We start from the raw sequence: 22,063 nt of genomic DNA, 5'->3' as shown, positions 1-22,063 counted from the left end.
GAAAATTGCATGTGGTTATTAGGATTGCTCGTTATACTGATAAAGCATCTGGAGAAATAGAAGGGAAGGGTAATCGGCCATTAAACATGGGGACACATTTAAGAAGAACTTAAGCTGCGCATTGATTTATTTAAGCTCTGAATCCAAGAATTGCTCCTTTCTATTATCCTCAAAGGTCTACCTGCGTCGATGCGGGTATACAGCTAACTAAACGTTACTGAACTGAAGTCCGTTCCCAATGCCAAAGAGAAGGCAGCAGCTTCACAAAAGCAGTGGGCTTTGGGGACACATCTGCTTTGGAGGCCTGGCCCTAAAAACCGATCATCCAGTTGGATCACCTTGGGAAAATTACTTGACTCTCGAGCCTTCTGATTCCCCGTCCAGAAAATGGGGCTAATAATCTCCTAGGAAGCATAAGTGAGATGATATGGACAAAGTAGACTGGAAGAATTTATTTGCTGCCAATTTAAATCTCAGAGTTGGCAGAGGCACTGGAAGTCCCCCAGCCCCATCCTGCAACAGTCCTCCAGCCTCTGCCTGGTGCCTGCCGTGAAGTGAAACCTACTGCCCCTCAAGGCAGTCTCTGCCACTTTGAGACTCTAATGATTGTGTTATAGGCTTCAAGACCCCTTCAAGGAGATTAAACCCAAAAGCCTCTGGCCATGTCACATTGTAATGCCACTTCCTCAACCTTGACCAACCTGGGCTGCTCACTCCCTGCTAGAGAAGTAATGTCACCCATTCCCTACCCTGCCACCATACAACCTGTTCCCCATGCAGACAAGGTATCCTGCCCAAGATCAATCAGAAGATCAAATCGGGTCTCCGCTCAGGTCACGTTGTAGGGTATAAAGATAAGTGCAGAGGGAGTCGGGCCCTCTTTTTAACCTGCACGCATGTGAGTTCTCTCGCTCCCTCTCTGAAAACATACTTTCACTTTAATAAAACTGTAAAACGTCTGCCATTCCAATGCTTTGTTACAGTAAGACAGGAACAGAGGAAACTGTGACAGTATCAGTTAGAAGAAATTTCCCACCATGGAGCTGTATCTCCGTCCCTTAATTTCAAACGCTTTGGCCTTTGTTCTGGTTTTTGGACCAGAACTAAGTCTTAGAAGTCCTGCATGGGAAAATCATTGCAATACTTTATTTCTTTAACCATCTAATGGATTGTAGTTACAGACCTCCCACATGCAAGGATACAGAACCACAGAGAGGAGAGGGTGAGTCCACCTTTGCTGTTTGGGGGCTGGTTGTGTGCGTGCTTTTGGCCAAGACAGGGAGCAGAGGGGGAGGGGGCAGGTCCATTCAGGAGATGTGATGAGCTCACGCTGCGAGGTGCTGCTCTGGAGTAGCTGAGGGTCGCCAGATAGAGGTCATAGGCAGACACTGCACATGAGAGTCCCCAGCTCAGGAGGAGCATAGAGGCTACAGGTACATATTCTGGAGGGATCCGTATATGAGTGGTGACTGAAGTGGAAAATGGGGCTGAAATTGCCCAGGGGGAAATGAGAACATCACTGTTGAAGAGGCGACGTATAAACCAATCCAAAAAGTAAAAGGGGATAAAAATTGTTGCAAAAATAAATGCCAGCACTCCATGGAGAGGAGCTCAGAGAGATGGAGACTAGGCATCAGGTAGAAAGAAAGCCAGGAGAGGAACAGTGGTGGAGAAGCTGGAGAACAGTGTTTCATAAAAAGGAGCCAGCCAGCAGCCCAGCTGACGTAAAGGAGGGAAGCGTTTCCATTGGATTCTGACAGGAGGCCCATTGATGGTCCCGACAGGGGGCTTTCAACGGAGGGTTAGGAATGGAAATCAGATGGCCTAGTCTGTGGAGGGATTGATGAGAAGTTAAAGAAGTGAAAACAGGCAATACGGATCAAGGGTTCAGGTAATTTAGTTGTTAGGGATATACAGCCCAAGAGGACTTAATTAAGAGGGGGTGAGGTTTGCACTTGGTGGAGAGGAAGCACTGACAGGCAGGCGGAGGGAAAAGACGGGCAAAGCGTGAGCTGCTTAAGTATGACCCTGAACCTGGGGGAAATGTTCCATAAACGGAGGGAAATTCTCTGAGAGGCAGGAAGCAAATAGACTGTAAGTGTGGGAGCAGGACTGACGGAGTTTCCACTGATGTTCTCTTTGAAGAAAACATTATGGGTCTGGGCTTGGAGAGAGGGGAAGGGGAAGAGTCAGACAAGATAGTGGGGGGAGGAGGGAGGCAGGGAAAGGTGATTGGGATCCTATGGAGAGACTGTCTACCCGTCTGCCAGCCTCTGAGGCTGATGAGTTTAGAGGCCATTATTCTGCAGGTGCACCAAGCCACAGAGATGGGCTTTTTTCCCCTTCACAGAAATGCTTAGCAGCCAGGACACAGGCAGAACACGCAGGTGGATGAGCTTATCCAGTGTAGGGGCTTTGGACCATGGGGACAGCAAAGGGAAGGAGACAGGGACTTTAGGGTACTGGCGAAGGAGGGAGAGAAGTGATGGTCCGAAGGGGCATGGGCTGGAAGGGGAAGGACCTGGGGGCAGTGCTGATCTGTCCTGCAAATTTCTCTGACCAGCTCCCCCATGTGGACCCTTGCCTCTGGATCTGCTACTTTATACCATGTCTTGCCCAGAGCAGCAACAAGAGCCTAGATGTGTGGTCAACACTGTTTCCGGGCCTCTCACATTTGGCATTTACATTTATTCGACAGTCACATCACAGCAATGATGCACATTGATCACATCGTCAAATGAACTGCCCGAATCTTTTACACAAAGACCACTGTGAAGGCAGGTTCCTGATCATCCTGTAATACATGTAGTTGGTTTTTCAGACCTAAGTGCAGAATCTTCCCTTGAGCCCTTGGCTGATCTGGCAAGATGTGGCTGATCCTGCAAGTCAATCTAGAGTCTGATTCTGGTGTGAAAAGAAGTCACTGTGCCTCCCAGATCGGGGTCATGAGCAAATGAGATAAACATGTCACCCACATCTTTATTCAAGTCATCTAGGAAAAAAAAAAAAAAAGCAAAAAACAAAACAAAACAAAACATTGAACAGGAGCAGGATACATCCAATGGCAGAAGTGTACCTGACTCTTTTTTTTTTTTTTTTTTTTTTTTTTGTCTTTTTTTGCTATTTCTTTGGGCCGATCCCACAGCATATGGAGGTTCCCAGGCTAGGGGTCGATTCGGAGCTGTAGCCGCCAGCCTACGCCAGAGCCACAGCAACGCGGGATCCGAGCCACGTCTGCAACGTACACCACAGCTCACGGCAACGACGGATCGTTAACCCACTGAGCAAGGGCAGGGACCGAACCCGCAACCTCATGGTTCCTAATCGGATTCGTTAACCATTGCGCCACAACGGGAACTCCCCTGTACTTGACTCTTACTGTTAGAACCTTCTCTCTGGATGAACATCAATCCATCATCCCCTTTGTCTGGGCATTTAGTCAGTCAGCTACATGTCACCAGGTTCTTCAGCTATCTAGTCAACATTTCTCCGTCTTGCCTACAAAGATGTCACAAGGGACCATCCAAACACCATGCTGAAAAGTCCAGATATGTTATGTCAACAGCTTTCCAGTGATGTTCTGATCTAGTAACCTTATTCCCATGGAAAAAAACACAATGCACTTTTCTTTGCTGTGTCTTTTACACCTACGACCAGATGGAAATTGGTTTATGACATTTTACAGCTTTATAACATTTCCTGTCTCACCATGACATCAGTTTCCCCCAATCCTAGGGCTTCAAAAGGCCATAAAGGTGTTAAGACCTTAGTTTCTAAACCTACCTCCTACTCCAACATTTTAGGTCAGCTGATCTCTCAGCCTGCTGAAATGAAGAATGTTAGCCTGATAAGGAGACTCTAATAGAAGAGCCACTATTTCAAATAGAGAGAGAGGGGTCCTACAAGGTGCCCCTCCTTTGTCTTATCTTGGGGCTTCCTCCAAGCAGCCCTAAAGGGTGTTTTAAATTTATTTCCTGGAATGTGATTTTGAAAATAAAGGCAAATGTGATTATAGCTGAGCTTTCCTGAGTATGTCGTTTTCAACCGTACTGAAATCTTGAGATTTTAAACCATACGAGCTAGCTAGTTGCTTTAAACAAACAAACAAACAAAAAACCATGAGATAAGAAAGATATCGATCAACAATAACCCAGAGGAAAAGATGCCAGGGTGTTTATGAAGGGTAGTTCTCTAATTACACCAAGATGGAATACCCTTCCCCCTTGGCAATGCTCCTTAGAAGCTGTCAATACATTCAACAAGAATAGTTTAGCCAATCCGTCTATTTACAGCCGCTGCTGGGGATGCAAAGACATGAGAAGTATGGCCAAGAGTCCTCGGAGAGTTTACAGTCTGGCCTGGGAGGAGCTGCACACAAAGACACTTTCAAGGAAAGGTTCACCAACCAAGGCAGCGTCTGATGGATGCCAGGAGAATGTGCCAGGCAGTGTGTGTGCCAGACGCTCTGGAAGAGGCTGCCAGCTAGACGGTGAGGAGAAATACTCCTCCAAGGGAGAGTGAGACTTTGCCTGGGTCTTAGGGGGTGGACAGAATTGAGCCAACGAGTGAGTAGAGGGGTGTTCAGGTGGAGGGTATGAAACAAATGCATAAAGCCCATGAGGATAAAAGCAGGTAAGTGGATCCAAATCCCTTCTCACTTTTCATATACAGTCATGGGACATCAATTCCAAGATCCCTGTGGCTATCTAAATCAGAGGATGCTCAAGTCCCTTGTATAAAATGATGTAGTATTTGCATATAACCTACGCATATCCTTCCTTATACTTTAAATCATCTCTAGATTACTTATAGTACCCAATACAATGTAAATGGTTGTGAATACAATGTAAATACTGACAAATTCAAGTTTTGCTTTTTGGAACTTTCTGGAATATTTCCCCAAAATATTTTCCATCAGCGGTTGGCTGAATCTGCAGATGCAGAACCTGTGGATACACAGACATCGAGGGCTGACTGTATTTAAAGAGAAAAGCTGGCTCTTCAATAAGGAAATTAAAGAAAACACTTGACCTTACAGTAGGAGGTCTGTGCCTCCCAGGCAGAGTTCAGCCAAGGTCAGGCAGGGATGAACGTCCACTACATTCACTCTAACATGATGCTCTGATGAAAACCCAAATATCCTATTACACACAGCACAAATTTCATCAAAAGCATCCCCTGAAATTTAAGTTTGGAAACTAATGGATTTTCTAAGAATGCAACAACATAGGCCACAGAGGTAAAATCCCAAGAAAGAAAAAATAAACAAATAGGGGTTTGAAACCCTGGCTCTACTTAGACCTACCTAGGAAACATTCAGAAGATACCAATGCTTGTGCTTGTCCTACCAATTACATCACAATCCCCGAGGCATCGACATTGAAATTAAAAATACCACTGACTCTACTTCATTCTCCCTACAAATTGTTTTCTGAGCGTCTGCTGTATGCCAAACCTTGTTGTAAGTGTTGAAGATAGAAGAGTGACTCAAATAGATGCCCCCCTCCAAAAAAAAAAAAAAAAACTACCCTCATAAATTTTACATTGCAGCGGGGCAGAGCAGGCAGAAAAGCAAATTAAGTCAGTAACATATACATGCTTAAAAACTGACAAGGTGCTAAGGAAAAAATAAAGCTGCGAAGGGGATATGAAATCTCAAGCTCAAGCAGGGTGGCACGGAAGACTTCACCAAAAGTGACATATGAACTGAGATCTGAAGGAAGCAGCAACTCAGCCACGTGAAAGAACATGTCAAGCAGAGGGAATGGCAGGTGCGGTGGCCCTGAGGCAGAAGTGTGCCCATGTGGCATGTGGCTTGAGCTGAGAGGGAGAGTTCTAGAGATGGGGTCAGAGAAGGAGGGGAAGACGGGAGGGAAGTCAGGTAGTGAGTTTTTGCCTTTTACACTGGGTGAGATGGGAAGCTAAGGGAAAGTTTGCACAGAGAAGTGACATGCTCTGATTTACATGTTACTGGGATCACTCAGGCAGTTCTGCGCAGAATATGCTATGGGGGAAAAGGGAAGAGGTAGCAATTGAGCAATTCCTAAAATAATCCAATTAAGAGATGAGGACACTGGGGATAAAGAGAGGCAATGAACCATGGTCAGAATCTGGAATATTTCGATAAACCAGAGACAAAGCATCTGGAAGGGGTGGGGATGGACATCAGGAATTTAGATGTTAAAGTTTGAGATCACCGTTAGCAGAGAAGTCAAGTAGATGATTCTACATGCAAGTGGCACAAGAAGGAGATACACTGGTATGAATGCTTGGCTGATGGATGGCATGTAAAGCCAGGAAAGCAATGACATTACAGATAGTAATCACAGAAAGACAAGACAAGAAATGCAAGTATTGAGTCCTGGGCCCTTCAGCTATGAGAGATCAGGGAGAAGAGAAGGCAGTCAAGACAACTTGAGAAGGAACGCCAGCTAGTGAGCAAGGCGCCATACTGTCTGTACATTATGGTGTCCAGAGAGCCAAGGGAAGGATGCATTTCAAGGGTAAGGCAGAGATGTGCATCAAACACTTTAAAAGAGCACGGAAAGGAGTTCCCGTGGTGGCTCAGTGGTTAACGAATCTGACTAGGAACCACGAGGTTGCAGGTTCGATCCCTGACCTTGCTCAGTGGGTTAAGGATCTGGCGTTGCCGTGAGCTGTGGTGTAGGTTGCAGACACAGCTCCGATCCCACGTTGCTGTGGCTCTGGCATAGGCCGGTGGCTATGGCTCCGATTAGACCCCTAGCCTGGGAACCTCCATATGCCATGGGAGCAACCCAAGAAATGGTAAAAAAAAAAAAAAAAAGACAAAAAAATAAATAAAAAGGAGTTCCCATCGTGGCGCAGTGGTTAACCTCCATATGCCATGGGAGCAACCCAAGAAATGGTAAAAAAAAAAAAAAAAGACAAAAAATAAATAAAAAGGAGTTCCCATCGTGGCGCAGTGGTTGACTAGGAACCATGAGGTTGAGGGTTCGATCCCTGGCCTTGCTCAGTGGGTTAAGGATCCGGCGTTGCCGTGAAGCTGTGGTGTAGGTTGCAGACGCGGCTCGGATCCAGCCTTGCTGTGGCTCTGGCGTAGGCCGGCGGCTACAGCTCTGATTCGACCCCTAGCCTGGGAACCTCCACATGCCGAGGGAGCGGTCCAAGAAAATGGCAAAAAGACAAAAATAAATAAATAAATAAATAAGCGAGCATGGAAAAGGCTCAGACTCAGTCCTTAGGTTTTGCAATGTAGACGTCATTAGTGATCATGATGAAAGCAGTTTGTGATGTTCGGCAAGGTGGTGAATCACTTCTCTAGGAGGTCCTGTTCCTGGACACAGCTTAAAGCATATTGGATGTCTGTCTTCCCTAGTCTAAGAGTCTAGCACACAGCAAGTCTCTATCTGATTTACTGAAGAAATGACTGGGGCTATATAAGTGTGATGTTCATGAAAACATCTAAAATGATCCGAATGTAAAAAGGAAATCTTTCCATTTGGAACAATACTGTTGATGGAAGGATAACAATTAAGAAACTTGCATCAGAAGACTCATCTTGGAGTTCCCGTCCTGCGCAGTTCCGACTAGGAACTATGAGGTTGCAGGTTTGATCCCTGGCCTCACTCAGTGGGTTATGGATCCAGCATTGCCATGAGCTGTGGTGTAGGTCACAGACGCAGCTCAGATCCCGAATTGCTGTGGCTGTGGTGTAGGCTGGCAGCTGTAGCTCCGATTAGACCCCTAGCGTGGGAACCTCCATATGCCACAGGTGCAGTGCTAAAAAGACAAAAAAAGACAGGGGGGAAAAAAAAAAAAAAAGACTCATCTTCCCATACATCTTAAATCATGACTAGCACTGTCTCAGATTTCCTAGCTCCCCGTTAGATGATATGTTTCTGAGGGACAGGACCATTTCAGACTTCAAGGATTTTCACAGGTTTGCTGTAAGGAAGACCCAAAGTTTATAGTCCAGATTCATCTCCCCACTTGGACATGCTGGTCAGACACTAGTGTCGTTCATTTAAAAATCTTTCATGAAGGATCTACTATGGTCCAGCATTGCACTAGGCGCTTGAGTCACAGCAGCAAATGGGACATAGTTTCTGCCTGGAGGAACCTTCCAGTCTAGTGTTTCTGAACTAACACTGACATCAACTCAAGAAGTGGTTCTGGCTTCACTTTGGGTTGCAGTTCACATTCCCAACCAAAGCCACAGACGAAGGAACCAATGTGACATGGTCCAGATTTCCCTAAGCCTGGATATATATCCATAAGGAAATACACCAAGGCAGTTCTTAGCCAGTTCCAAGTCTCCAGCAAAAGCAAGGCTCAGGAAGCTCAGCATGTTTTTTTTTTTTTTTTTAATTTTTTTAGGGCTACACTCGTGGCATATGGAGGTTCCCAGGCTAGGGGTCAAATTGTAGCTGTAGCTGCTGGCCTACACCATGCCACAGCCACAGCAACGTCAGATCTGAGCCATGTCTTTGACATACACCACAGCTCACAACAGTGCAGGATCCTTAACCCACTGAGCAAGGCCAGGGATCGAACCTGCCTCCCCATGGTTGCTGGTCAGATTTGTTTCTGCTGACCCATGATGGGAACTCCTGTTCTTGAAGCTATGCTTTCTCTGCTGTTTCTCCCCCATCCCAAAAGACAGTTAAATAATTTGAGGGGTTTGATAATTCAAGGCAATCTGAATTTTATTTATTTTCATTGCCCATGCATTGAATATGAAATGCATATACTTTTTTTTTTTTTTTTTTGTCTTTTTGCCATTTCTTGGGCTGATCTCGCGGCATATGGAGGTTCCCAGGCTAGGGGTCGAATCGGAGCTGTAACCACCTGCCTACGCCAGAGCCACAGAAACGCGGGATCCGAGCCATCTGCAACCTACACCACAGCTCACGGCAACGCCAGATCCTTAACCCACTGAGCAAGGCCAGGGATCGAACCCGCAACCTCATGGTTCCTAGTCGGATTCGTTAACCACTGCCCCACGACGGGAACTCCAAATGAAATGCATATACATTTTTTTTCTGTACTTCTCTTGTATGTACTAAATAAATATTAGTTGGGTGAAAAAGGGGAAAAAAAGTTGGTTTGCAGCAGCGAGAACAACGTACAAACTCTAGGAAAGAACTGAGCATGGCTAGTTATACTGCCTCCTTCAAATGTCTGCTGAGCTTTCCCAATTTTCAGTGGTTTTATGAGAAGCTACCTCCTTCCTACCTGCATTGTTAGCAAAGTTTTTCGTGCTGTGTCAAGGTGGAGATGGGGAGTAGTGGGTGAGAAAGATTTACAAGAAATACTAAAGTCCAACTGTCCCGGCGTGCAGATTCCAACATGGATTATAACCATGGGTAACCATAGGAATCCAGAAGTATTCTTTGACCCAGCAAATGAGAGCTCTGGTGGGTGGCGATATTCCTCATGCGAATAGCATGTACACTTCCACCTGGGCTCCACTGTGACTACCCACCTGTCTGTTAGCAGAAACAATGAGCAGCTCCTCTTTGGATTATGATAAAAATAAAGGAGACTGCTAATGAGTGACATTTTACATGTGCAACCCTCCAGGCAAAGTTCTGGTTACCATAGCAAACCCCACTCATGACAGCAGAGGCAAAGCGCATGATGTATCAAATGGCCAGAGTTCTGCTCTCCCGCAGGAAAGCAGCTATACTTGCCAGATACACTCATCAGCCACTAGAGCCCTTTCTCCAAATAAAAGCCCAACCTACAGTTGTGGGTCTTGGCCATTCTCACAATTACTATTTGCCTGAAAGAGTAGCTTTTTGTCTGATGTGTACTTATCAGGATGCAATTCTCAAGATGGAACTTATTTTTAAAAAGAGGTCCAAGAGCAGGGAAGGAAACAAATAGCTGCTTTCTCATTTTCCCCAGTCTGCAACATTGGCAGAAGTTCCTTTGAGCCCCACATCTGGCAAGAACCTCTCCTTTGGCTTCTTCCATGACTGGCTCAAAGCTGGTGACAGAGAAATAGACCAGGGTTTTAGCAAAACCCAGTGCACAGGAGCTTGCCGTCAACTAATCTAAAAACAAGGGTCCATGTTCTCTTTGTAGGGTTCTATCAACAGAGAGGAGACAGGGAGGCAGGAAAAAAATATATAGAAAAGTATTGGTACATAAGGAAAACCAGGAAGAAGAAGATGTCAGGGTTTCCTATGAATGCAAACAAATTCTACCTTTGCATTCTCTCTAGAGAGATGATCAGGCTGGAACCTGGTCATTCTGCCTTTCTTATAAGCATTCAAGAAAGATGGTTTAAACCATTAAGTCTCCAGATGGATCAGAAAAAGTCTTGAGCCCAAATACCCAAGTGAAAAAAAATAGAAATGAATTTTTTTGTTTGTTTAGGGCTACACCCATGGCATATGGAAGTTCCCAGGCTAGAGGGTCTAAATGGAGCTGTAGCTGCTGGCCTGCACCACAGTTCACAGCAACACCTGATCCTTTACCCACTGAGTGAGGTCAGGGTCAACTTGCAGCAAAGGGCCTGAATCATATTCAAATGGCAACCCCAGGTTTAAGCGACACAGTGACGTGACTTGATATGTGTTTTGAAAAGACTCCTCTGGCTGCTCTGAGGAGGAAGGACTAAGGCTCAAGAGTACTCTCAGAAGGCCCCGTTAGAGGATCACCCCAGCAGGGGTACAAGGACAACCTCAACTGGAGGGGGGGCCTCCATGGAAGTGGGGAGAAGGAGGGGGGGATACTGGAGGAGGAGCCAACAGCACTTACAGACTTAGCTGCTGAGTATGAGGAAAAGAGATGAGTGAGGAAAAGAGAAAATTAGTGATGTAAAGAGGGGTTTCTAAGTTTGGGGAATAAGTCTTTAGCTGGTGTCACTGACTGAGATGGGAAAAGAAGGAAAGAATTAGCATAGAAATATCAAGGCTTCCCTTCTGATCATGCTAGGGCTTAGGCATCCATTCTACAACCACATGAGGATGTCAAGCTGGCAATGAGTCTGGAAGTCAGTGAGAGCTAGACACAGAAATTTGGGAGGCAACAGCACACAGACGGTAGGAAAAGCCCTGGGGTAGATGAGATCTCTGTAGGAGGGAGAAGAGCTAGAGAAGAGAACCCAAGGGCAAGTCCTGGGGCCACGTCAGAAAACAATGAGTATCAGTTGATGCTGGTATAATATTCGGTACCCTGGGAAGGAGAGTGTTGGCCAGTCACTGTTATCAGCATTTTTTCTTTTTTTGGCTGCCCCATGGCATATGGAGCTCCCGGGCCAGGGATCAGATCTGAGCCGAGCTTTGAACAAAGCTGCAGCTGTGGCTATGCCAGATCCTTAACCCACTGTGCCAGGCTGGGGATCGAACCCAGCGTCCCAACACTCCCGAGTCACTGCTGATCCCATTGTGCCACAGCATTAACTCCTTCTCTTTTTTTTTTTTTCCTTGGCATCTTTTTATCCATCTATCCACCCACCCATCCTGCCACTCATTCACACCAGAAGCAATCAGAGCACATTCCTGAGAGGTAGTGGAGATGACAGGTGGTCCCCAACTTATGATGGTTTGCCCTACAATCTTCAACCTTACGATCATGCAAAAGTGACACATGGTTAGTTGAAACCATACTTCAGATTTTGAATTTTGATCTTTTCCCAGGCTAGCGATGGGCGGTTACAACACTCTCTTGAGATGTTGGGCAGTGGCCGTGAGCTCCCGTCAGCCACATGACCACGAGGGTGAACAAGTGAACACCTGATGTGCTTATGACCATTCTGCACCCAGACAACCATTCTGACATTCACCTTCAGTTCAGTATCCAGTAATCCATGAGGTATTCAACACTTTATTATAAAATCAACTTTGTGTTAAATGATTTTGCCCATCTGGTAGGCTAAGGTAAGTGTTTTGAGCGCATTTAAGGTAGGTGAGACTAAGTTATGATGTTTGGTAGATGAGATATTAAATGCATTTCTGACTTAGGATATTTGCTGTTTATGATGAGTATTACTACTGTGAGTATATTATGATACGTAATGCATTGTAAATGGAGAAAGATCTGTAGTTCAAGAACACACGCTCTGGAGTTCCCGTCATGGCACAGTGGTTAACGAATTCGACTAGGAACCATGAGGTTGCGGGTTCGATCCCTGGCCTTGCTCAGTGGGTTAAGGATCTGGCGTTGCCGTGAGCTGTGGTGTAGGTCGCAGATGCGGCTCAGATCCTGCGTTGCTGTGGCTCTGGCGTAGGCCAGCAGCTACAGCTCCGATTGGACCCCTAGCCTGGGAACCTCCATATGCCGTGGGAGCGGCCCTAGAAAAGGTAAAAAGACAAAAAAAAAAATACACGTTCTGGAGCCACACTGCTCACCTTAAATCCCAGTTCCACAAGCTCCTATAACCTTGAAGAATTTGCTTAACCACAACCCATCCCTATTTCTCCATCTGCAAAAGGGTACATAAATGGGTTAAACGGTAACTTCAGAAAAGATACATTCACATGCTGGTACCTGAGACTATGACCTTATCTGCAGATGTAATTAAATTAAGGATCTTCAGATGAGATCATCGTGAATTATCCAGGTGGCCCTAAATCCAATGACAAGTGTCCTTACAGGGGACAAGTTAAATAGAGACACATGAAATAGAGGAAAGGGAGGACAAGAGTACACAGGGGAAGAGATGACACAAAGACAGAGATGGGGACTGGAGTGAAACAGCCACAAGGAGGCTGCAAGAGGCAAGGAAGCCTTCTCCCCTAGAGCCTCCAGAGGGAGCACGGCCCTGCCAACACCCGGTTTCAGGCATCTGACCTCCAGAACTATGAGAGAATATGTCTTTGCTGCTCTAAGCCACCAAGTCTGTGATCATTTATTTTTTAAATTTACTTCTTTATTTTTTTTGGCCGCACCTCGGGCATATGGAGGTTCCCAGGCTAGAGGTTGAATTGGAGCTGCACCTGCCAGCCTACGCCACAGCTGCACCAGAACCGATGCCGCAGTTTTTGGCAATGCCAGATCCTTAACCTGAGTGAGGCCGGAGATTGACTGGCATCCTCATGGATATCAGTCAGGTTCTTAACCTGCTGAGCCACAACAGGAACTCCAAGTGGTCATTTCTTAGATCAACCTTAGGAAACAAACATGGGGGTAAGAACAGCATGCAGCTCATCAGATGGCTATGAGAATTAAATTCACTAATACGTGTAAAGTATCTAGAACTCTGTCTGCTGAGTCGGGAACAAGCACTTTAATTTCTCCCCATGTCCTAAACATTGCGCCCGATCCTGAAGAGTGAGGAGGCAGCAGGGAGGCCAATCGCCTTCAGAAATCTCTACAGACTGGCGGTGCCTAGGACCCTGAGCAGGCGAGGGGCCAGAAGGTGGGAAGCAGGTGCTGGTGCTTGTATGACTCCCAGGTGCCAGAAACTGCTGAACGCTGCCCCCAGCAGCCACCGATAAAAAAATCAATAAGCCTTCCATCTGCTGGGGTTTTTAAAGACCAGTAGGAGGGCCAGAGAGGGGTTACTATAACCCTTCACGGTACCTTCCCCATCGTCCCCCCCACCCCACCCCACCCCGCCCCATGCCTTCTCACTGCCTGCTCTCTCATGAGAATCCGGGCTGATGAGGACACTCCAAGCACATTTTCTGGGGACAGCTGTCTCCTCTTTTAGCCTAATGATACTGGGAATAACGGGGACCAGGGCAGGGTAACAAGTGGAGAGTAGACAGTGGAGAAGTGGAGGAAAGCAATGCCAAATTTACATGCCAAGTGGTTTTTGTAATAATATTTGCGTGGCTTCTTTAGCCTTGGAAGTTAATTTTCTTCACCACGAGACCCATATAGCACAGCCTAGTTTTACCCAAATCTGTATAAAATACACTGTGTCAGAGTTCCCACTGTGGCTCAGCAGTTATGAACCCGACTCGTGTCCACGACGAGGATGCCAGTTCGATCCCAGGTCTCCCTCAGTGGGTTAAGGAGCCAGCGTTGCCATGAGCTATGGTGTAGGCTGGCAGCTGCAGCTCTGATTTGACCCTTAGCCTGAGAACTTCCATATGCCTCAGATACAGCCCTAAAAAAGACAAAAATAAATAAATAAAAATTTTAAAAATAAAATAAAATAGAATTCACTGTGCCAAAATGGGGGAGGTGGGTAATCCAACTGAAACACACACAGCTGAAATCAGGCATTCTAGAAGGGTCCATTGGCTAGCACACAGAAATGCAAAGAGTGTATTGACACCATTCTCATCTTCATAGGTGTAAAATAAGAACTGTGCAAACACTAGGGGAGACTTTGTAATTATATTTGATCACCTGCATGCAAATATAAGTAGTGTCAGGAGCCACTTAATATTCTTCAAGGGTGATGGCATTACTGGTGTTCAAACTTATCAATGCCAAGCCAAAATGGCATAGCGAACAGAGAAGGAGTCTTGTGGAATACCAGACGTCCAATGCCATCCCAGGATGTGTACACAGGACAAGCACGTTCACATTAGAGGGCATCTGCAGAGCGCTGGCCTCTGGTGAAGGGGACAAAAGAGCAGGTGTTTTTTCATTCCACCTTCCCCGCATATATCACAAGATCTCCTTAGGTGTGACAGTAATCACACAGTGCCCCAGGCGATCAAGTCTCCAAGTACTGTCTCCCCTCCCACTACCTTTTTCTGGATGCCCAAAGGCCTCCCCTGAGAGGCAGCCCAATCCTCCCACCTTCTACTGAGAACATCCTGATCCATAATTACCCTCCCTGATCCAGCCCCCTTCCAGCACAACGAGTATTCCCAAGTAATCCCTCATCACGTAGGCTCAGCCAGGGAGCTGGCTTGGGATTGCACAGCTCTTAGGTATGGTAAGAAGCCTATTCTGCATTGTATCCATGCACCTTGATTTGCAGCAAAGCAGGATGAACATCCCTCAGAAGCCAGGATGACACAGTGTGTATGCTCTCACCCGGATAATTCAGTTGAGGTAGCAGACGTAGTAAAAGTCGAATGCAGGCAAAGCCAAATGCTAGAGGTGTCGGGTGTCGATACAAAGGAGATGGTGAGCGGCTCAGTCCAAATCCATCTCCACTCCTGCCAAAACCCTCAAGGGATCCAGTCTGGAGCATCATTCTATTAAGGGCTACGTACACCATGAAAGCCCCTCCCTCAGGAGCCATTCAACCACCACAGATCCAACATGGAAAAGCCTAAATCTACTTCAACCTGAAGGCAAGGGATTGGATTATACCCCTTTGGGGATTTGCAAATCCTTCTGAGTATGTGATTTTTTTTTTTCTTTTCTTTTCTTTTTTTTTTAATCCTCATGTGGATAGCAAGGCATTCCAGGCTGCTTAAGGCAACAAAACTTTCCCTATCTCCTTGCCATAATTTCATCTAAAGCTGGGACATTAGTGTGGGCAACATTAGTCCTTTTCCCTGTAAAGTGGATTCCCCAAACCTGCTCCTCTAAAACCCCTTCACGTGTCCTAGAGCGCTTGATGAGCCCAGAAACACTTTAAAACTTAAAAACAAAGGATCCAAGAATAACGTAATCAGCCAGATGTTCAATGCTATCTGGTTTCATTAGACTGCTTCCTAAAGAGAGTTAATTCTGAAGTTTCTGATTTTCTACAAGTTAATAGCCCGGACACTGTTCACTCAGTGAATTGTGTAGGTAATGAAGCTCTCAGAATTCAAATTGTTTCCCCAGCCCATTGAGAATGTGGGGTAGAGAAGATGTTATTGTCATCGGAGAGCGGCCACAGCCAGGGGCAGGCCTCTCCCCAGACCTGGCAGACTTAAAAGACAAATGCGTCTTCTCCAAACACTTAGTGCCTTAAAAAGCCATCTCCCGGCTTGGCCTCCTTATCCGTCCACAAAGGGCCTCTTCAACTACCGAGTTTTCAAACCATAAATGCTCCCAGTGTTTTCTTGAACACATTTGTAAATAGAATGCAGAGCCCTTTAGATCACAGGCAATTCAAGTCTGAATCAGATGCGCTACCTTGCTTCAAATCCTTTCTTTACCCAGAACTGCAGAACCCAGGGGAAATGTATTCTTCCCAAGTCCATCTTTTTTTCATTTCTAGAAGATGGATATTATGAGATCAAGGATTAGAACATTTTAAATGCCATAAAGGGATCTATCATTTTATATGGAACCTATGCATAAGCCCAAAGGAGAACAAAATCTAGACATGGACCATCCAGGTGGAAAAATAAATCAAGAATAATCTGAAAACATATTTTTATTCTTCTCTTTCCTTAAAAAACATTCTGCACATTTCCCTCAAATACTATATAATTTGGCACACATCTATTGAGTGTTTACTAAATCCAGTTAATGTTCCTTTTCCTCCTCTCTTGATGAGTAAGTGAGAATATTTATCTAATCTTTCGAAATATAATGATAGATCCATTAATAAAAGCAAGGGTGGACACAGATTTTTAATTCCTCCTCACCCACCTCCATCCTGCACAGCTGTCACTGCAAGACAACAGTTCCCAGACCGGGCAACTGTAGATGTGACTCTAGCTCCAGTTGGACCGGAATGAGGTGAGTTCTCTGCTTTTCTGGGCCTCAGCTTCCTGGAATGCAGGAATTAGCAAGTCTGAATAGGCTGCTCCTTCCAAAAAGCACTGAGGAGAAGGGAAGACTATCCAGGATTCCCCTGCTTTGCGCCCTGGCACGCTGACCTTCGCATCAGAGAGGGCTGTGGTACATCTTTCATCCAGAGCGGAGAGAAAGCTTTGGTCAGTTCTACTGAAAAGCCCTGCCTTCTGCATACAACTGGCTGTCACTGACTTTGGCAAGAGGTTTATTCATTTCTCAACACACTCTCGTCAGGACTCACTACATACCAGACAGTGTCACTGAGACACATGCATATCTCAGTACCTCTTTTTATTCCTGCTAAGAATAACCCTGGGAAGCAACTCTTCTACCAATTTGCACGCAAAGAAGCTGAGGCTCCAAAATTTCGAATAGATGATGATGCCAGTGAGACGTTCTCTGCACAGCGAGGATTCCAGCCAAAGTTCTGGACCCCAGTTCCACAATCCTTCCCATCTCTCTTGGCTGCCTCAGTCGCTGCCAGGAGCAAGGTTCACCCTCCTGGCCAGCAGCAGCCCTTCAGCCAATGCCCCCCCAGGCTCCCAAGCCTCACATAGGACGCTCCTGGCTGGCAGCAGGCTCCCTCCAGCGCCTTGCTCCACCTCTGCTTCCCTCCCATCTTCCAGGGGAGGCAGACGCCAGCTTTTGTCTTTCCCTGCACCTGCTCTCAGTGTCTCTGGTCTCTTCCCTTCCAAAAAAACGCTTTGTCTAGTCTCCATTCTCTCCCACTTCTCTTCTGTTTACTAAACATGCCCCAAGGGGGAACTGGGGGACTCTCTTGAATAAACCATCCCACAATGCTACCACCTCCTCAAACTACTCTATTATTTTTAACTGGCACACTTCTGGATCCAGTATCTACACCCTCCACTTCCACTGTCTTGGCAATCACCCTCTCCTTCGTCCCTTGCAACCTGGCTTCCACAGCCAGCTTTTATAGATGCTGCTCTCAGCCTCGACTGATGGCCTTTTCCCATCATCCTCCTGGGATACTGGCCCTTCTCAGACATTCCTATCTGTGCCTGTCCTCCCACCTGCCTCAGAAGCCTACCTGCCTAACATCCTACTTGGTAGTGGGAACAGTTTTGAGGGCAGAAGAAAGAGGTTAAAAGCTGTCAAGGCTCCAGGTCTACCCTGTTAATGAGTCTGCCTCTCCTTGGGCTTGGTCCTGACCTCTTGTGGGTTTGTCTTCATTGGGGTGTTCCCCCTTGTAGATGGTGCGGAAAGAGGGACCTGGGGCCACCTTCCAGCAGGGACACTCCCCTCCCACCATAGTCTGAGTCACTTAGGCCCACATGATCTAGGCCAAGGGAGTATGCACAGCTGGGTGTCACCTTGTCCAGCCTACCAGCTCTGGAACTTCCAAGCCAAGGTTGGGACAACACCCTATAGGGCAAACAGCGGGTGCAAGGGAGTGGGGGGGGTGGGCAGTGGTATCTCGAGTGTTGGCTGTCCTCTTCCTGTCTAACTCAAGGAAGTTGGTGGGTAACTGGTCAAGGCCTTATCTGAGCACAAATAGGATAGGGTCCTAAAGAAACAGACCCAGGCATCAGGATGAGGTGCAAACGGGGCCCTGCAGAGCAATGGTCCAAAGGTAGGACTGCTTTAGGTCTCCTGGGAGAGGGAGAGGCAGAGAATTCACAGAGGAGGAGGGCCTGAGCTGCATCTTGAAGAATATAAAACACTTTCATCAGGAGGACCAGGGAAGAAAGGATATTCCAGGACCTCACTGTTCCCACTACCACCCCAGAAGAATAGCATTGTAGAGGCTGAGAGGAAGAGCATCAGGAGCCCTGCAGCTTGTGTACGTTTTATCAGATACAGCAAAAAAGAAGTCTGGAGAGGGACGTAGGATTTGGAATTCATCCCACGGGTCCTGGGAGCTGCTGACAGGTTTTACAAGGAGAGGCAGTCAGTAGGCCTTGGTGGCTGATGAGATGTGGGAGGAGTCAAGCAAGAGAAGTCTGAAAGGATTTCTCCAGGTTTCTGGTCTGCTGCACATTAAAACTCCAAACTCCCCATTTCAGCCATCTGTGTGTTCCGCTCCTCACCTGCGGCTGACTTTTGATTCTTCCTCACTCCAAATCTAAGCAGCGCTCACACTTCAAGTCCCTGTCTGATGAACCTTTCCTCTCTTCCAAGGCCACTGTCACCCACCAGCTCAGACCTCCATTACGTTCCTGCCCCTGATCTCATTACAGTCACCTCACCAGGCTCCTCAGCCCTCATCTCCCCATCCTCCTTACCAGAGATCAGACCAATCACCCTAAAGCACATAGTTGACCATGACCATGACCATGCCTTGCTCTACCAGAGCCAGAACTAAGTTCCTCCAGGTCCTCAGCTCAGCCTCTTCTTCTATCGAACCCCTGAGGGTCACAACCTTACCCACCTTAGGATCCACCTCTTAGCACCACCGTTTCTCCTGAGGTTCTCCTCCTCAAAGCCTTTGAGATCCTCTCAGTCAAAAGTGGTTTCTTTTCCCACCATACTCCCAAAATGTTGTATCTGGCTCACTTCTTCAGGTACTTCATTCATTAGCTCAATTCTTCATTCCTTCAACCAATAAACATAGGGTGCCCATACATGCCACACAGGGAGCCTCTTTCACCTGCGCACATCCCCAGGAACCTCCAAGCCTCTGTGCAAACCACAGGTACTCCAAAAATGGTTGAAATGAATAGAGGAATTATCATAAGTTTCCTTAAATAGAAAACTGCTTTAAGTGCATGCAAAATCGATTTCAATGATAGAGATTTAAAGTAGAATTTAATATTTTTCCAGGAGTATATTCACTTTGTCAAGGGAGGTGCATTTATATACTTTACATGGTTTTGATTCTTCCTCTCCCAGCACCTGCCATCCCCCTGCTCTCTCCCTCCACCAGCCCCACCCCTACCCCACCCCACCCCCACACTACATGGCTAGTTAGTTCCTGGGATCATTCTAATGGAAGAAGGAATTGATGAAGATGGAACAGCTAAGGGTTTGTCCTGGGATAGTCTATTCTGCCGCCACAAGCAGCAGTCCCACACCACATCTGCCAACCTGTTCCTACTTGATCCCCATCTCAGCAGTCACAGACCAGAAAAGATGCCCAGTAGAAATACCAGGTCCCTAGAGCAAATCCAGAGCAGACGGAGTGAGGCAGGCCTGACTAGGGAAGGACCAGCGGGGGGCTCACTGTAAAAGCAGATCCAGAGTATCACTTTCTGCAGCCACACTCAGCAGCCACCTCCGTCCTCATTTCTCAAGGGAAACACATCCACCCAGGGCACCCTACATCTGTGGGAGGCAAGAGGCCCTCGCAAGCTGCAAGAGACAGCCCCTTGCCCGCTCCACCTCCAGTCCCAGCGCACGTCTGCAGCTCTGGAATGCCCTCGTGCCTGCCATTCCAGTCTGCCACCAGCCTGTGCCAGACTTTGTCCTCTTCACACTCCGGTGTCTCTTATCAAGGTCTCGCGGGGTGGATCAGGGTTGCTGAGGACAGGGTTCTGGCAAACTCCACCAGGGACCCTGGACCCTCCCTCCCCCAACTCAGTTCAGCATTGCAGGAAGATTACAGCCCAAAGACCTGGAAAGGCAACACAAATCCAAGAGATCGAGGGAAAGAGAAAAGAGAGAAGGCGCGGAGGGGGGGGGCGGGAAGCGGAGGTGACTGGACTTCAGAGGGAGAGGGGTAGAGCAGGATTTCCCCATCTCTCCGGCAGACGCCCGTAATCTCCCCAAAGATGCCCTTGCTCTTTGCGCGCCCTGCCCTCGCGCCGCAGGTCTCTTCTCCAAGCAGGAAGGGGCAAGAGATGAATACGTGCCGGACGATGGATCCCAAGGCAGTACCTGAAGCCAGAACACCTGAGTACCTCTGCCCTGGAGGAGGGGACTAGCCGAGGGCCCAGAGATGGGGTTCCTGGGCGCGCGCCGGGATAGGGGCTTCAGGCCCTGTCCTGAGTGTCACCAGCAGTGCGTCTCAGGTTGTCCCACTGTCCCTGGCCGCCTCTGTCGGGCCCTTTTCCCGCTGCCGCATGCTCCCCATCCCCCGCCGGATGCGCGGGGAGTTTGCGACGCCCAACGCGGGACCCGGGTTCAGAGCCGCTACTCACCGCCCTCCCAGGGCTGGGATTCCCGCACCTGGATTTGTCACTAAACTTTCCTAGTCGCACGGGGTTTCGGGGGTGGCACACCTTCCCCTCAGCCCCCATCCATTCGAAGCCCCACGTTTCGGCTGCAGCCGGACAGTCGCTTCACCTGCACAGGGCTCGGCGGAGGCTACGGGTGCTCCTCGCGCTTTCGGACCGAGGCGCCGCCCGGCGGGTCCCCGCGCCGCTGCCGCCGCTGCTGCCACCGCGGGTGCCACTGCCGCGCCTGCCCGGAGCTGCAGCGCCGCGGTTCGCCCGCAGCCACGGGAGGCGCAATCCCAGGCGCCCACGGCCCGGCGGGTCCCCGCAGCCGCCACTCACCTCGTCTTCCCACCCGGGGCCGCACGCACGGGCGCCGGGAGTCTGCTCCTCCGCCAGCTCTCCCAGCTGCGCGGCGCTGGGGATCCGCCGAGCCTCCAGGATGGGCGGGGATTCCCTCCCTCTGGTAGATTCGAGGGGCGGGAACTCCCTTCCTGGAGTGACAGGGACGGGGGGCGGGGATTCCCCTGCAGGAATGACAAGGTGGGCGGGGATTCCCCCGAGCTATGCACGCCAGAATCCCTCGGCGCGAACCGGGAGCCCTGGGGCGCTGGCTTCGGAAACCTGGGGATCCTGGGAGGGAAGGATCCAGGGAGATGGCAGCTCAGAATTTCCAGATGGCGGAGTTCAGGGCGCCATCTAGGTGGAAGACAGTGAGCTAGGGAACTGGAAGTTGCCTTTGCACAGCACTTTACAGAGCACTGAGAAAAATGTCTATTGCCTTTTAATACAAGAATGGAGCGGAGAGACCAAAGGAAATGAGGCAAGGACTAAGCCACCCCAAGCCACCCTTGGCTTCTGGTCTTTGGGATACCAAAGCTAATTTAACATTGGTATGAGAATTTCGAGGAACCTCTTGGCACCCAAGAGCTGTTTAATCCCCCAGTTAAACCCGTCAGAGAAATTCTCTGAGGCAGAGTCCCAGGGCCCCAGGGTGGTGGTTTTGGTCACTGTGAGAACCAGCCAAGAGGCCTTGCTGAGTAGACTGTGACAGCTAATGCCAATCGCCCTTGGCCTTGTTCCAGGTCACTCGAGGAACAGAAGCCTCAGGCTTTTCGGATTCCTCATTCCCGTGGATTTTCAGGAAGGTCCTCAAATATTTTGGGTTTTTTTTTTTTTTTTTTTTTTTTGTCATCCTTGTCATTCTGCCTACCACAGGGAGAGGATGATAAGAACATAATAGGGAGACCGCATTGCTCTGCAAATTAAGCTCCCTTAAGAGGAAAAAGCTGGGCTTTTTCAAGTGCTAGCAGATAAGAGTAAAAATATATGAAAAATTACAAAACCTGAGATAATGAATAGTTGAATAA

General features: G+C 47.9%; 1 protein-coding gene across 4 annotated transcripts in view; it reads right to left on the bottom strand.

Annotated features, from left to right (window-relative positions):
• The window catches only part of PDZD2 (PDZ domain containing 2), a 416,943-nt gene extending 395,811 nt beyond the window's left edge, over nt 1-21,132 (bottom strand). For all 4 annotated transcript variants that reach the window (XM_085002034.1, XM_085002030.1, XM_085002033.1 and 1 more), the window contains exon 1: nt 21,036-21,132. The gene's annotated coding sequence lies outside the window, so the exon portion shown is untranslated. The remainder of the gene's footprint in view (nt 1-21,035) is intronic.
• Nucleotides 21,133-22,063: the final 931 nt, after the last annotated feature.

This window comes from Sus scrofa, chromosome 16, assembly GCF_054392235.1.
Source record: "Sus scrofa isolate SSC_HxYL_T2T_F1_AM1 chromosome 16, Sscrofa_HxYL_maternal_Yorkshire_Landrace_v2.0, whole genome shotgun sequence".
Lineage (NCBI taxonomy): Eukaryota > Metazoa > Chordata > Mammalia > Artiodactyla > Suidae > Sus > Sus scrofa.
This window is presented reverse-complemented; position numbering and strand designations above follow the sequence as displayed.